The sequence below is a fragment of the Salmo trutta genome, chromosome 12, assembly GCF_901001165.1.
Source record: "Salmo trutta chromosome 12, fSalTru1.1, whole genome shotgun sequence".
Classification (NCBI taxonomy): Eukaryota; Metazoa; Chordata; class Actinopteri; order Salmoniformes; family Salmonidae; genus Salmo; species Salmo trutta.
Window position 1 is genome coordinate 36,724,273 of NC_042968.1, and position 12,895 is coordinate 36,737,167.

The 12,895-nt window shown below is 42.5% G+C and overlaps 1 long non-coding RNA gene across 1 annotated transcript; it reads left to right on the forward strand.

The window, feature by feature from the left end:
- Positions 1-523: 523 nt before the first annotated feature.
- On the forward strand, positions 524-2,332 carry LOC115203475 (uncharacterized). The gene is made up of 4 exons (XR_003880174.1): positions 524-1,212; positions 1,405-1,533; positions 1,632-1,818; positions 1,953-2,332. It is a non-coding gene; the product is annotated as an uncharacterized LOC115203475 (long non-coding RNA).
- The last annotated feature ends 10,563 nt before the right edge of the window (positions 2,333-12,895 follow it).

The window sequence follows — 12,895 nt, forward strand, 5'->3', positions numbered from 1 at the left end:
CTGGGGTGAAAACTTACCGAGTCTTGACGCTGGGGAGTTGGACACAGACAGCGGTTGGGGTTCAGTGACAACCCTATAGCCGGGCCCGTTATCCGTAAGAAAGGAACAGTAAAAATGTATTGTATTAATTATTCAAAGGTCTGTACTAAATATTATGAATTAAATAAATGGTTTTAAAGCTACCCCTTAACGAACGGGAATCTGTCATTTCTTCAAACGTTGTTTATACATAAAAAACATTAATGCGTGTTACAATATTGCACAAGCTGTTTTTAAAAAGGTCTGTACTAAATATTATGAATTAAATAAAATGGTTTTAATTAAAGCTGTATCTCACCTTTAAAGTTAGGGGCTATGCATTTACGAGCCATCCCCAGGCAGCGCTTGAGAAAAAAGGGATTCCGGAAAGACGTGTGCGTGCGCAGGGGGTGTGTGCGTGTGAGGGAGGGTAATTGTGTGTGTGTGTTTCAAAACAACAAAAAAGGGGGGGGGGTGTCTCTGCATGGGGGGCTTTTTGAAACCAGAAAAAGTGTGTGTGTGTGTGTACGTTTGTTTAGGACTGGCACGTGCGCAGGGGGGTGTGTGCGTGTGAGGGTGGGTAATTGTGTGTGTGTGTGTGTGTGGGTGTGTCTCTGAATGGGGGGGGCTTTTGAAACCAGAAAAGGTGTGTGTAAGTTTGTTTAGGATTGCCGGCGTCTCTTCAATTGGTCTAGGCACTTTCCATTTTATTACCCCCCAAGCCCTTTCAAATACGTATTTATCTCACCTTCAAACATGTGGGGGCTAAAAAAGTGAAAAAGCCCAGGCATAAGATATCAGGTCTAGACGAACTCCTACTGTTTAAAACATATGTTATTTTCTAATCAGCGCATATACTAACGGTCCCCCACCCCGGGATATAAATTTACAACGGACACCCCAACGCTGTGCTATGAAGCATAAGTGCAATATCGGCAGACCGAATATGTCGAGACACCCGCCTGTGGTTTTGGGTCTCTAGACATTAGAGTACTTTATATGGCCCTTTTTTTGCATACAGGATGACGCCCGAAAAAACGGCACCCCCACTCTGTAAACTCATTGCAGAATAGTGAAACTAGCCAGACGGTAAGACATCCTATAGCGCACCTCAAAAGACTCCCGGCCAACAGACAGAAGAGTTATCAGGCCAACAGATAATCTCGGAATCGGTCCTAATGGAGCTTTCTGAAGGTGAGTTAGTGAAAATAATATATTAGATTTGGAGAGGTATTTTCAGGGAATTGTATGGATATTAAAAATGTGATATCACTATTCTAAAACTGATGGACAATGATTTTAAGGTAATATGTCAAATGCCCGTATTCTCATATTTAAAAAATGTGTATATTTCGTATATATGTTAATATTATCTAACGTCTGTAGGCTCGCAATCCTTTACGCAGATGCTCCGTGGGCTAGATGATTTGGAACCGAATTTGTCAGAGAGGGATTCTCAGAATCAAACTGCGTGCAGCGCCGAAAGCAGCCAGTCTCCATCACACTATTGTAGACGTAAGTTCTATAGTAAAAAAAAAAATCCCTAAGAAAATGTATACATTAAAAACAAAAAGTGTGAACCCTATATTAAAAGCTATTTTTTGTGTTTACAGCGGACAGACCCAAAAGAAGGATCACGGGTGCTTCATGTACTCTGAACGAGGACATCGATGCTATTCTGCCTTTCTGTTCGAACGGGTTTACCCTAACACCACCCAGGAACCAAGCGACACATTTCCGCCCCAAACAGGGCACAACATCGGCGCAAGTGCATAGCGAAGAATCCCCCAGGCCCAAAAAGTTAGTTCTTCAAGAAACGGCCCTACACGGGCATGGTGTGAAGCCCTTATGTTATTAGTAATACAGAGTTTATTATAATTTATACATTTTTATGATTGAAAATGCTAAAACAATGACAAATAATGTTTTTACAGACTCCTCCCCGGCGTATAACGGCACAGAAGACCATACACACCGAGAACCCGCAAAGGATTTCGGAGCGCCTGACATTCACAATAAAACAATGAAACCGGATGATTTCAACGTTTTAAATGACATTTCACAGGTAGACGACTGGCTATTCTGTAACGCAGCCAATCTTCTTGATTCCTCCAATTCTTATGTAGAAACACCCAAACCTGAAATAGACCAAGTGGGGTTTATCAAGGCCTTTTCAAAGGCTCTAAAATCCAGAAATGTCTTGCTACACCAACGAATGGTTGATTTACTCGAGCGGCAATACAGTCAGGATCTATCCTTCTGGCATAGAACAATGCCCCGGTTGTTAAAACCGTTTAAAAAACGCAAATAACGGCGCTAAAACCAGTTACAGAAATGGACGTGCCTATAATTGAGACAGTTGAAAGCCTTTTGGCGAAAATACCCCCGATCTACAAGCTTTAATTGAACGGATGAACGAGGGTGGAGTATCAGACATAATTCCGATAGACGAAAATCTATTTTCCCAAATTCCCGCCGACCTAATTGAAATAATTAAACATATGAACGAGTCAGGAACAACATATGAAAACCAATTATCTCAAATCCCGCCCGCCCTAGTTTTTTTAATAAACCAGATGAACGAGAGCCTGAGATCTTCTACACCTGACCCTCCAAGCAGCCCGCTATTAATGCCCCTTTCAGAAGAGTCTGTAACGCAATATGATGTTTTTGAGGAATTGGAAAATTGTCTAATAAATCAGGAGGGAGATGGTCTTGATAGAAGTGTCAGGGTTGTGTACAGAAATAAATTCAGCAATACAGAGGTTAGACGGTTTTTCAATTTCACATGGGTGAATCAAAATCTCGATTATGCTGTTTTTTACGTGATGATTTTGGATACTCTGAACGAACTGTTAGAGAGGGCAAGAGATTATGGCGAACCTCGTGATGTCTTACAGTTGGAAATTTGTGGAGATAGCATGCAAAACACTGTATCTCTTATTTTACCCAATAGTGAAGCAGATCTTGAACAATTTATAGCCCTGCTGGAACGACTTGTTCAATCAAATTTATCCATCATAGCCGATAGGTCGCTGGAGCTTGTTGTGCAAATAATACGGCAACCCCTGGGTGGTGGGGGGCAGAGAAGGAAGCTAGACCTAGCACATTTACTAAACCCTGGATGTACGGATCTATAGGCGTTGCAAAAGGCTAGAGAGCTTCAAAATGCTGTCGGTCTGGGCATGCAGGATGCAGTGGCATTCTCTGACATAGTCAAATTTGAAAACTTTCTGAACATCAAGATTGTGGTTTTGTACCACAGTAGAGCTAATGCTTCTCTCTTGAAATTCCAAAACAACCCCCAACCTCATCCTCAGATCCTGTACTTTTATGTGCAAAACGACCATTACTATGCCATTACCAACATCGGAGCGTTTTTAGGCGCACCATATGTGTGTCCAGCCTGTCATACCGGCTACACCCGAAAGGGGGGCCACTCGTGCCGTTATAACTGTTCCGTATGTCTGGATGAAAAATGTCCGATGCAGCCCTTAAACCTGACACCCTGTGCCGATTGTCACAGGACATGCCGTTCGGCCTACTGTTACGAAAAACACAAAATTGAAACATGGCACCCCAAGGCCTGTAAATCTGTAAGCAGTTGTGATATTAACAGGAAATGTCCAAAATGTCAATGCAATTACAACCTTAAAATAGACAGCCCTAAACCTCATGTGTGTGGAATCATTCATTGCCCAATCTGTAAAGGGCCTTTGAAAAGCAGAGACTCTGAACTGGTTCAAGATGTGCCCCACGAGTGTTATATTCAACCCTTGTCTGAAGATGAACATTCAGAGAAATACGTTTTTATGATTTTGAGACTAATCAACAATCAGGGGTTCATTTGCCTATTTTTGTATCTACCATGACTTTCAAGGGGGATAAGTGGTCAGCTGAGGGACCCAATTGTGCACTCCTCTTTCTAAAACACTTCAGAAAACCCCAGTACAGAAACTTTACGTTTATAGCGCACAATTCTAGAGCATATGATTCGTACCTTCTTTTGAACCCTCTGATACAGCAAGGCGTTGCACCCAGTGTCATAGCTCAAGGTAGTAAAATCTTGTGTTTTGTAGACCCCGCTTTCAACCAGAGATACATTGACAGTTTAAGCTTCTTACCCATGAGATTGTCTCAAATGCCTGAGGCCTTGGGCTTTGAGAACTCTGTGAAAGGTTGGTTTCCCCATTTTTTTACATCTGAGGAGAATTTACACTATATAGGATCTTATCCGAGACCTGAAATGTACGGTTGTGATCAAATGTCTCCCAAAGAGCGAGAGAGATTCATGACATAGTACGAGACCGTATGTCACAGCACTTTTGATTTCCACAAAGAGATGGAGTCATACTGTGACAACGACGTGGTTATCCTTCGCGAGGGGTGCCTCAGATTCAGAGCGGAGGTCATCAAAGATGCAGGCATTGACCCCTGGAGTTGTACAACTATTGCATCGGCATGCATGAAAACCTATCGTACACACTTTCTACCTCTAGCATCTATAGCTATCCCCTCGCCTGACAACTACCGACGCCAATTTAAGTCATACTCTAGTGGCTCCAATCAGTGGTTGGAGTACTTGGCCCAGGATAAAGACATTTTTATTCAACATGCTTTGAATAGCGGTGAGAAGGCGTTTGGGCCTTATCATGTAGATGGATACACACAGATTGACGGTGTTGAGACCGTGTTTGAGTACAACGGTTGTTTCTTCCACGGTTGTAAATCTTGCTTTGAGCCACAGGCCATGTGTGTCCTAACCCAAAAGACTTTTGGTGAAATGTACCTAGAGTTTCAAGACAAATGTGAATCTTTACAGGCTACTTATGGTTTGAAAGTGAATGTTATGTGGGAGCATGAGTGGACCGCACTCAAAAAGTCTGATCCTCATGTTCGAGCTTTCCTTTTGCAGCTTTGACCCACCAGAACCCTTGGAGCCACGACAGGCCCTGTATGGAGGCTGTACCAATGCTTTGACCTTGCGGTATGTAGCGCAACCAGACGAGACAATAGGTTATGTAGATTTTACATCTCTTTATCCTCATGTAATGAGTTCCTCATGCTATCCTATGGGGCATCCTGAAATTATTCACCGCGACTTTGACTTACCCCAAAACTATTTTGGTCTGATCAAAGCAACGGTCTACCCACCTAGGGGTTTGTTTATACCAGTGTTGCCTTACAAGGGACCTCAAGGAAAACTTTTCTTTCCCCTATGTCGCACCTGCAGTGAAAACAACAACCAGGAAAAGCCTTGTGATCACTCACATCAGGAAAGAGCCCTTACAGCTGTCTGGGTTACACCTGAATTCACAAAGGCTCTAGAGAAGGGGTATCATGTGGCCAAAATCTTTGAAGTGTGGAACTTTTCCAGGAAATCAGACACTCTTTTTAAAGAGTACATCAAGACCTTCTTGAGATGCAAGCAGATGGCTTCAGGCTATCCTTCATCGGTCACAGATCAAGAGAGCAAAGACAAGTACATTCGAGACTATCACGACAAAGAAGGCATTCTTCTTGACCCTGACAGAATAGAGGTCAACAAGACCAAACGAAATGTGTCGAAATTGTACTTAAACTCGCTTTGGGGGAAGCTTTCGCAGAGATGCAATATGCTAACAACGTCGATCATTAAAGACCCCGAAGAATTTTTGGAATTTGTTTTTTCGGACCATAAGACCCAGGGTTAGAGGGGGTGTAATACACGTTTTTCAACATCTGCTCCGCCATCCTTCCTGCCTCTCTGAGGTACAATAACGTTAATGAGCCACTTTCAAATAACGACAACATTTCAGTTTCATTTTTGTATTTTTATTTTTGCAAACATCATGTATTACATATACAGACAATTTAGGATTCGTTGCAGGATACTTGTCCCCGTTTTCTCAATGATCCCAGCATGCAACACCCTGTATATTTGGTTTAGATTTACAGGCTTTTGTCGCTGAATTTTTAAAACACACACATCAGCTATATAAGTATATAAACAACAAATGTGATACATGTTACAATTAAACGGTGTTTCAAACAAATAAAGTAAAATCTTAGACAAGTTTGTTTCTAGTTCTTCAGAATCATCCACAAGACGGGAGACCAATTGTGTCCATTGCAAACTCTCGCCCGTATGTCGTACATGATTCATGATTTGCTCCATTTTTAGCACACGCTCTACATTAGCCCAGGTATTATGGGTTGTGTAGAATGATACAATGTTCACTTTATTTTCAATAATTTGATGCATCACATTTGTAAGTTCTCTCAAAAGAAAAAACGTATTTATTCTCTCTAACAACGTATGTATATAGTTCCCCATTGCTTTACATCTAAATAACAAATAGGTATTGTCACTCGGTCTCTGGGGTTTTGTTGAGCCAGAAGGTCATCACATCCTCCACCACAGCTTCCCGGTATTTGTTGTCGTCCACCAGGGTGTGTCGGATTTCTTTGAGTTTCTCGTGGATGTAGATCGCCTCCTTCAGTTCATGTAGGAAAGCCTCGGTTACCCCGTAAACTCTGGGAACAGACGGCACAAGACCCATAGACTCCAGGGCTCTGACCAGCGCAGGTTTAGGACCACAGTCTTTTCACCAGCTCCTCAAAATGGTTGAAGAAGTAGTATTTTGGGGGCTCGTATAAACACGGATGCCGGCGCTGGCTGGGGTGATTGATCTCACAACCGATGCATTTTTCAAGTATATACTCTCCAATCACCACGTTTAAAAGTGTGGCGACAGAGGCCTTGATGGTGTCCACAAAAATAGTACTGACCACCCCATCAAACACGTTCTCGTTCTTAGAGGAAAGCTCGAGGACCGACTGAGGTGGACGTTCAAATTGTACGACAGAGATGGAAACGGACACCTTGACAAAAAGGAGCAAAAACAAGTTGTCAAAGTAAGTGTATAGGGGCTTCGTTTTTATATGTGTGTTTTTTTGTTGTTGAAGTCCTGACTTAAACACATGGAAGCCAAAGTAATCTCAAATATGTTATACTACAAACTGGCCTGCCGATGTTCTTGTGGTTAAAGGCCTACGTGACGCCCACCCAGTGAATGGCCATAATAGCATCACATTTAAAAGGAGCTTCATCTTGTTTAGTCTCTATGGATTTGAAAGGTTTCCAGGAACACGTAGCCTAGTTTAGATGGTAACTTCGACCAATTAGATTGTTGAGTTCTAGGGGATCAATTGTCAGAGACATTGTGGAGGGAGTTGGCTTGGAACATCCCCTATAAGTGCCCTGAAGCTAAACAGCGGTGTATGCTGCCGGAGATCCTCTCTGAACGTGATGCATGTAAACAAGATACTGTGTATTATCCTCTCATCAAATTGAGATGCCTCAATATTTTCCCATGCTAATTGTACTTTTTAATGCACTGTGCATACCAAAACCCTATAACCAGCAAGCCTAATTATATGCAGGGATATGACACTAAACGTTTGATATGATATGCAGGATATTGAGGCATAATATCTGCTTCAATCTAGACAAAATGTGTGTATGTACCCTGCTCCCACTCATCATAGTACATTCGTTTTCTCATGTCTTCCTCTCTCTGCAGATCATCTACAATATCAAGAGGCATGGGAACCCATCTGAAACAGAGAACCTGACCCCTGATCAATTCAATGACCGGATCTTTGACCCAGTGGATAAGAATAAAGATTGCAAGGTGTGAGGTGTCTGTCTAGCAATAGAAATGTTGTATCTGTGTAGGCCTGTATTTGTGCAATACACTCATTACATTGTGGGTGTAGTAAGAAAATACAAAAACATTTCAGCTCGGCAAATTAAGGTATATACCCAGAGTCAGCAATGTTGAGATGACGAGTGCGTGGCCTAAGAGCTCTATTTTCATGGCATCTGACCATAGCACCACCAGGAGTTTGCTAAACGGCATTGGCGCTTGGATCGGAACCGGTGCTATGGTCATATGACACGAAAATAGATGTATTTGGCCTCGGCTTCTTGTTATTAGCTGATAGGAGTAGAACCCAGTGTGGTCATCTGCTGCAGTAACCCATCTGTGACAAGGACCATTCTGCACACCACTGTTGTACTGTGCCGTTATTTGCCTGTTTGTGGCCTGCCTTTTAGCTTGCACGATTCTTGCCATTCTCCTTCGACCTCTCATCAACGAGCTGTTTTCACCCACAGGATTGCCACTGACTGGTTGTTTTTTGTTTTTCACACCACTCTTGAAAACCCTAAACACTGTCGTTCGTGAAAAGCCCAGGAGGCCGTCCATTTCTGAGATACTGGAACCGGCGTGCCTGGCACCGACCATCATATCACGCTCAAAGTTGCTTAGGTCACTTGTTTTGCCCATTCTAATTTTCAATCAAACAGTAACTGAATGCCTCCATGCCTGTCTGCCTGCTTTATATAGTAAGCCATGGCCATGTGACTCACTGTCTGTAGTAGCGTACTAATTTTGTGAACTGGGTGGTGTACCTAATAAACTGGCCACTGATTATGTATATGGTATATATGTACAGTATACAGTTGAAGTCGGAAGTTTACATACACTTAGGTTGGAGTCATTAAAACTCATTTTTCAACCACTCCACAAATTTCTTGTTAACATACTATAGTTTTGGCAAGTCGGTTAGGACATCTACTTTGTGCATGACAAGTCATTTTACCAACAATTGTTTACAGACAGATAATTTCACTTATAATTCACTGTATCACAATTCCAGTGGGTCGGAAGTTTACATACACTAAGTTGACTGTGCCTTTAAACAGCTTGGAAAATTCCAGAAAATTATGTCATAGCTTTAGAAGCTTCTGATAGGCTAATTGACATCATTTGAATCAATTGGAGGTGTACCTGTGGATGTATTTCAAGGCCTACCTTCAACCTCAGTGCCTCTTTGCTTGACATCATGGGGAAATCAAAAGAAATCAGCCAAGACATCAGAAAGAAAATTGTAGACCTCCACCAGTCTGGTTCATCCTTGGGAGCAATTTCCAAATGCCTGAAGGTACCACGTTCATCTGTACAAACAATTGTACGCCAGTATAAACACCATGGGACCACGCAGCCGTCATACCGCTCAGGAAGTAGACACGTTCTGTCACCTAGAGATGAACGTACTTTGGTGCGAAAAGTGCAAATCAATCCCAGAACAACAGCAAAGGATCTTGTGAAGATGCTGGAAGAAACAGGTACAACGTATCTATATCCACAGTAAAACGAGTTCTATATCAACATAACCTGAAAGGCCCCTCAGCAAAGAAGAAGCCACTGCTCCAAAACCGCCATAAAAAAAGCCAGACTACAGTTTGCAACTGCACATGGGGACAAAGATCGTACTTTTTGGAGAAACGTCCTCTGGTCTGATGAAACAAAAACAGAACTGTTTGGCCATAATGACCATCATTATGTTTGAAGGAAAAAGTGGGAGGTTTGCAAGCCGAAGAACACCATCCCAACCGTGAAGAACCGGGGTGGCAGCATCATGTTGTGGGGGTGCTTTGCTGCAGGACGGATTGGTGCACTTCGCAAAATAGATGGCATCATGAGGGAGGAAAATTATGTGGATTTATTGAAGCAACATCTCAAGACATCAGTCAGGAAGTTAAAGCTTGGTCGCAAATTGGTCTTCCAAATGGACAATGACCCCAAGCATACTTCCAAAGTTGTGGCAAAATGGCTTAAGGACATCAAAGTCAAGGTATTGGAGTGGCCATCACAAAGCCCTGACCTCAATCCCATAGAAAAAGAGAATGCCTCAGTGAGGAATAGGCATGGGTCATTTTCAGATTGAAACCTACTCTCTGTTTCGGACCATTTTTGTCCTGTTCCGTGACTGGTGATCAGGACCCTGGCCTACCAATTACCACTGGCCAGCCACTCAGTCTCAAAGACCAAGAGATGAACAAGGGAAGCAACTGAGGCTTACTATGTAAGAAGAGGTTTAGAGCTTTGACAATGTGTGAGCTACCGATCTCATATAAGGTAACTTTTGAAACATTTCACAGGGTATCCACTTTTATCCAGCTTCGTATGAGTGTCTTTGTCTTCAGTACAGTCTCGTGTGTGTGTGTGTGTGTGTGTGTGTGTGTGTGTGTGTGTGTGTGTGTGTGTGTGTGTGTGTGTGAAATTGTTATTTTATTGTGTTTAGGAGCAACCTTGTTTGTGTATCCTGAAAATGTTTCACATGCAACATCCTTAATGTCTATAATACTGTATAACTGTAGCAGTAAATTAATAAAATGCCTTGAAAAAAATAAACATTCTTCGATATTGCTATGAAGTTGAAGGTTTAATGGCAAGTGAGATTCTGGCCACATTCAGTGTACACAAACAGCAGCATCTTCCAGTTACATGATTGGCTCTTATTCCTGGGTTAAAAGTATAAACTAAGCAACAAATATTTAAGGTAAGAAAAGTAAGAATGCTGTCCTAAGCTCTTTCAAGTTTAAAGAGAGGCATTACACTGATGGCCATTACACAGGTTCAAATGTCTGACCAAAGCTGACCAACAAGGAAGAGAAGGGCAAATCAGCCAATCAAGAGCTTGGGACTGTAAGGTTCTATCTGCATTTTTGTCTAAATGTAGTTATTGACATAGGTTTGTTCTGTTCAATGTTCTCTCCCTATATAGTAAGAGAGAACAAAGGAGACAGCATCGGTCAAAATCGTGATTTATGACCCTATGTCCGGCTGGTTCGTACATGCCCAAATAAGGGCATCCGGTCTGGACATCCTGGCGGGAAGGTGTCACGTGGTTAGGGTCATATAGTTTTATCCTGTTCTGTCACGTGTTAGAGTGTGTGTTATATCTATATTGCATCTCTTTGAAGTTGTCATGATGATTGATGTGTAGGGCCCTCATTGAACTGGGGGGGTTGTGTTTGAACATTTCAAAGAGGATGACCCCACGCCCCCCCTATTTTATTGCTCTTAGGGTTGTTGTCTATGAATTAGGAATGTCCGGGGGGTTATGTGTTGGAGGCAGACGTCTTGTAAATACGCCCCAGACACACATGCGGCCCCAGAACACTAAACAAGATTTTAAAAATAAAAACCCTGAACATTAAACAGAAAATTATGACTCCTAGGCCAATTCTCGGGGTACTATGCGTCTCTTGTCGTGAACCCAATGATAAAAGCATCGAGGATCTTTGGGGTGAGGCCCCAGAATGTTTTAAAGAGTTTTTGGATACTAGTGATGGCCACATGACATATATGTTCAAACCTGAGGATTCAACGGTCAAGATTTTCACAGACAGTGGCCCCAGACCCCTTTATCGTGCAAAACCCGGGAGTTTTTCTCCTGCACTGCGTATGAGAGAATGGCTTAAGATACAGCTAGCGCTCTGTCAAATTGAACAGGCCCTGAGTGGTACAGCCGTTCCAGGCTATGCTATGGAAGAGAGGGTGGAGGGTCGCTATGATTTACAAGCCATCAGGATCTCTTCAATGGCTTATAGCCCCGACTCCAAAGTGACAATTTTAGCATGTGAACAATTTGATAGTACAAATGCTACCAAGTCTGTAAATTCATATGTATTATCGAAAGCCTGCAAGGATGTGAATTATTTTATGCCTGTGTTTAGCTTTAAATGGAGGTATTACCCTATATTCATAACCCTGATGAATAAGCTGGACAATCTTTTCAAAAATCGTGAACAATTACGTCGATGGCCGCTTCTATCCTTAAGACACACGGGCGAGAGTCTACAGGCCAGACGTAGGATCTATCCCTGGGGTGAAAACTTACCGAGTCTTGACGCTGGGGAGTTGGACACAGACAGCGGTTGGGGTTCAGTGACAACCCTATAGCCGGGCCCGTTATCCGTAAGAAAGGAACAGTAAAAATGTATTGTATTAATTATTCAAAGGTCTGTACTAAATATTATGAATTAAATAAATGGTTTTAAAGCTACCCCTTAACGAACGGGAATCTGTCATTTCTTCAAACGTTGTTTATACATAAAAAACATTAATGCGTGTTACAATATTGCACAAGCTGTTTTTAAAAAGGTCTGTACTAAATATTATGAATTAAATAAAATGGTTTTAATTAAAGCTGTATCTCACCTTTAAAGTTAGGGGCTATGCATTTACGAGCCATCCCCAGGCAGCGCTTGAGAAAAAAGGGATTCCGGAAAGACGTGTGCGTGCGCAGGGGGTGTGTGCGTGTGAGGGAGGGTAATTGTGTGTGTGTGTTTCAAAACAACAAAAAAGGGGGGGGGTGTCTCTGCATGGGGGGCTTTTTGAAACCAGAAAAAGTGTGTGTGTGTGTGTACGTTTGTTTAGGACTGGCACGTGCGCAGGGGGGTGTGTGCGTGTGAGGGTGGGTAATTGTGTGTGTGTGTGTGTGTGTGGGTGTGTCTCTGAATGGGGGGGGCTTTTGAAACCAGAAAAGGTGTGTGTAAGTTTGTTTAGGATTGCCGGCGTCTCTTCAATTGGTCTAGGCACTTTCCATTTTATTACCCCCCAAGCCCTTTCAAATACGTATTTATCTCACCTTCAAACATGTGGGGGCTAAAAAAGTGAAAAAGCCCAGGCATAAGATATCAGGTCTAGACGAACTCCTACTGTTTAAAACATATGTTATTTTCTAATCAGCGCATATACTAACGGTCCCCCACCCCGGGATATAAATTTACAACGGACACCCCAACGCTGTGCTATGAAGCATAAGTGCAATATCGGCAGACCGAATATGTCGAGACACCCGCCTGTGGTTTTGGGTCTCTAGACATTAGAGTACTTTATATGGCCCTTTTTTTGCATACAGGATGACGCCCGAAAAAACGGCACCCCCACTCTGTAAACTCATTGCAGAATAGTGAAACTAGCCAGACGGTAAGACATCCTATAGCGCACCTCAAAAGACTCCCGGCCAACAGACAGAT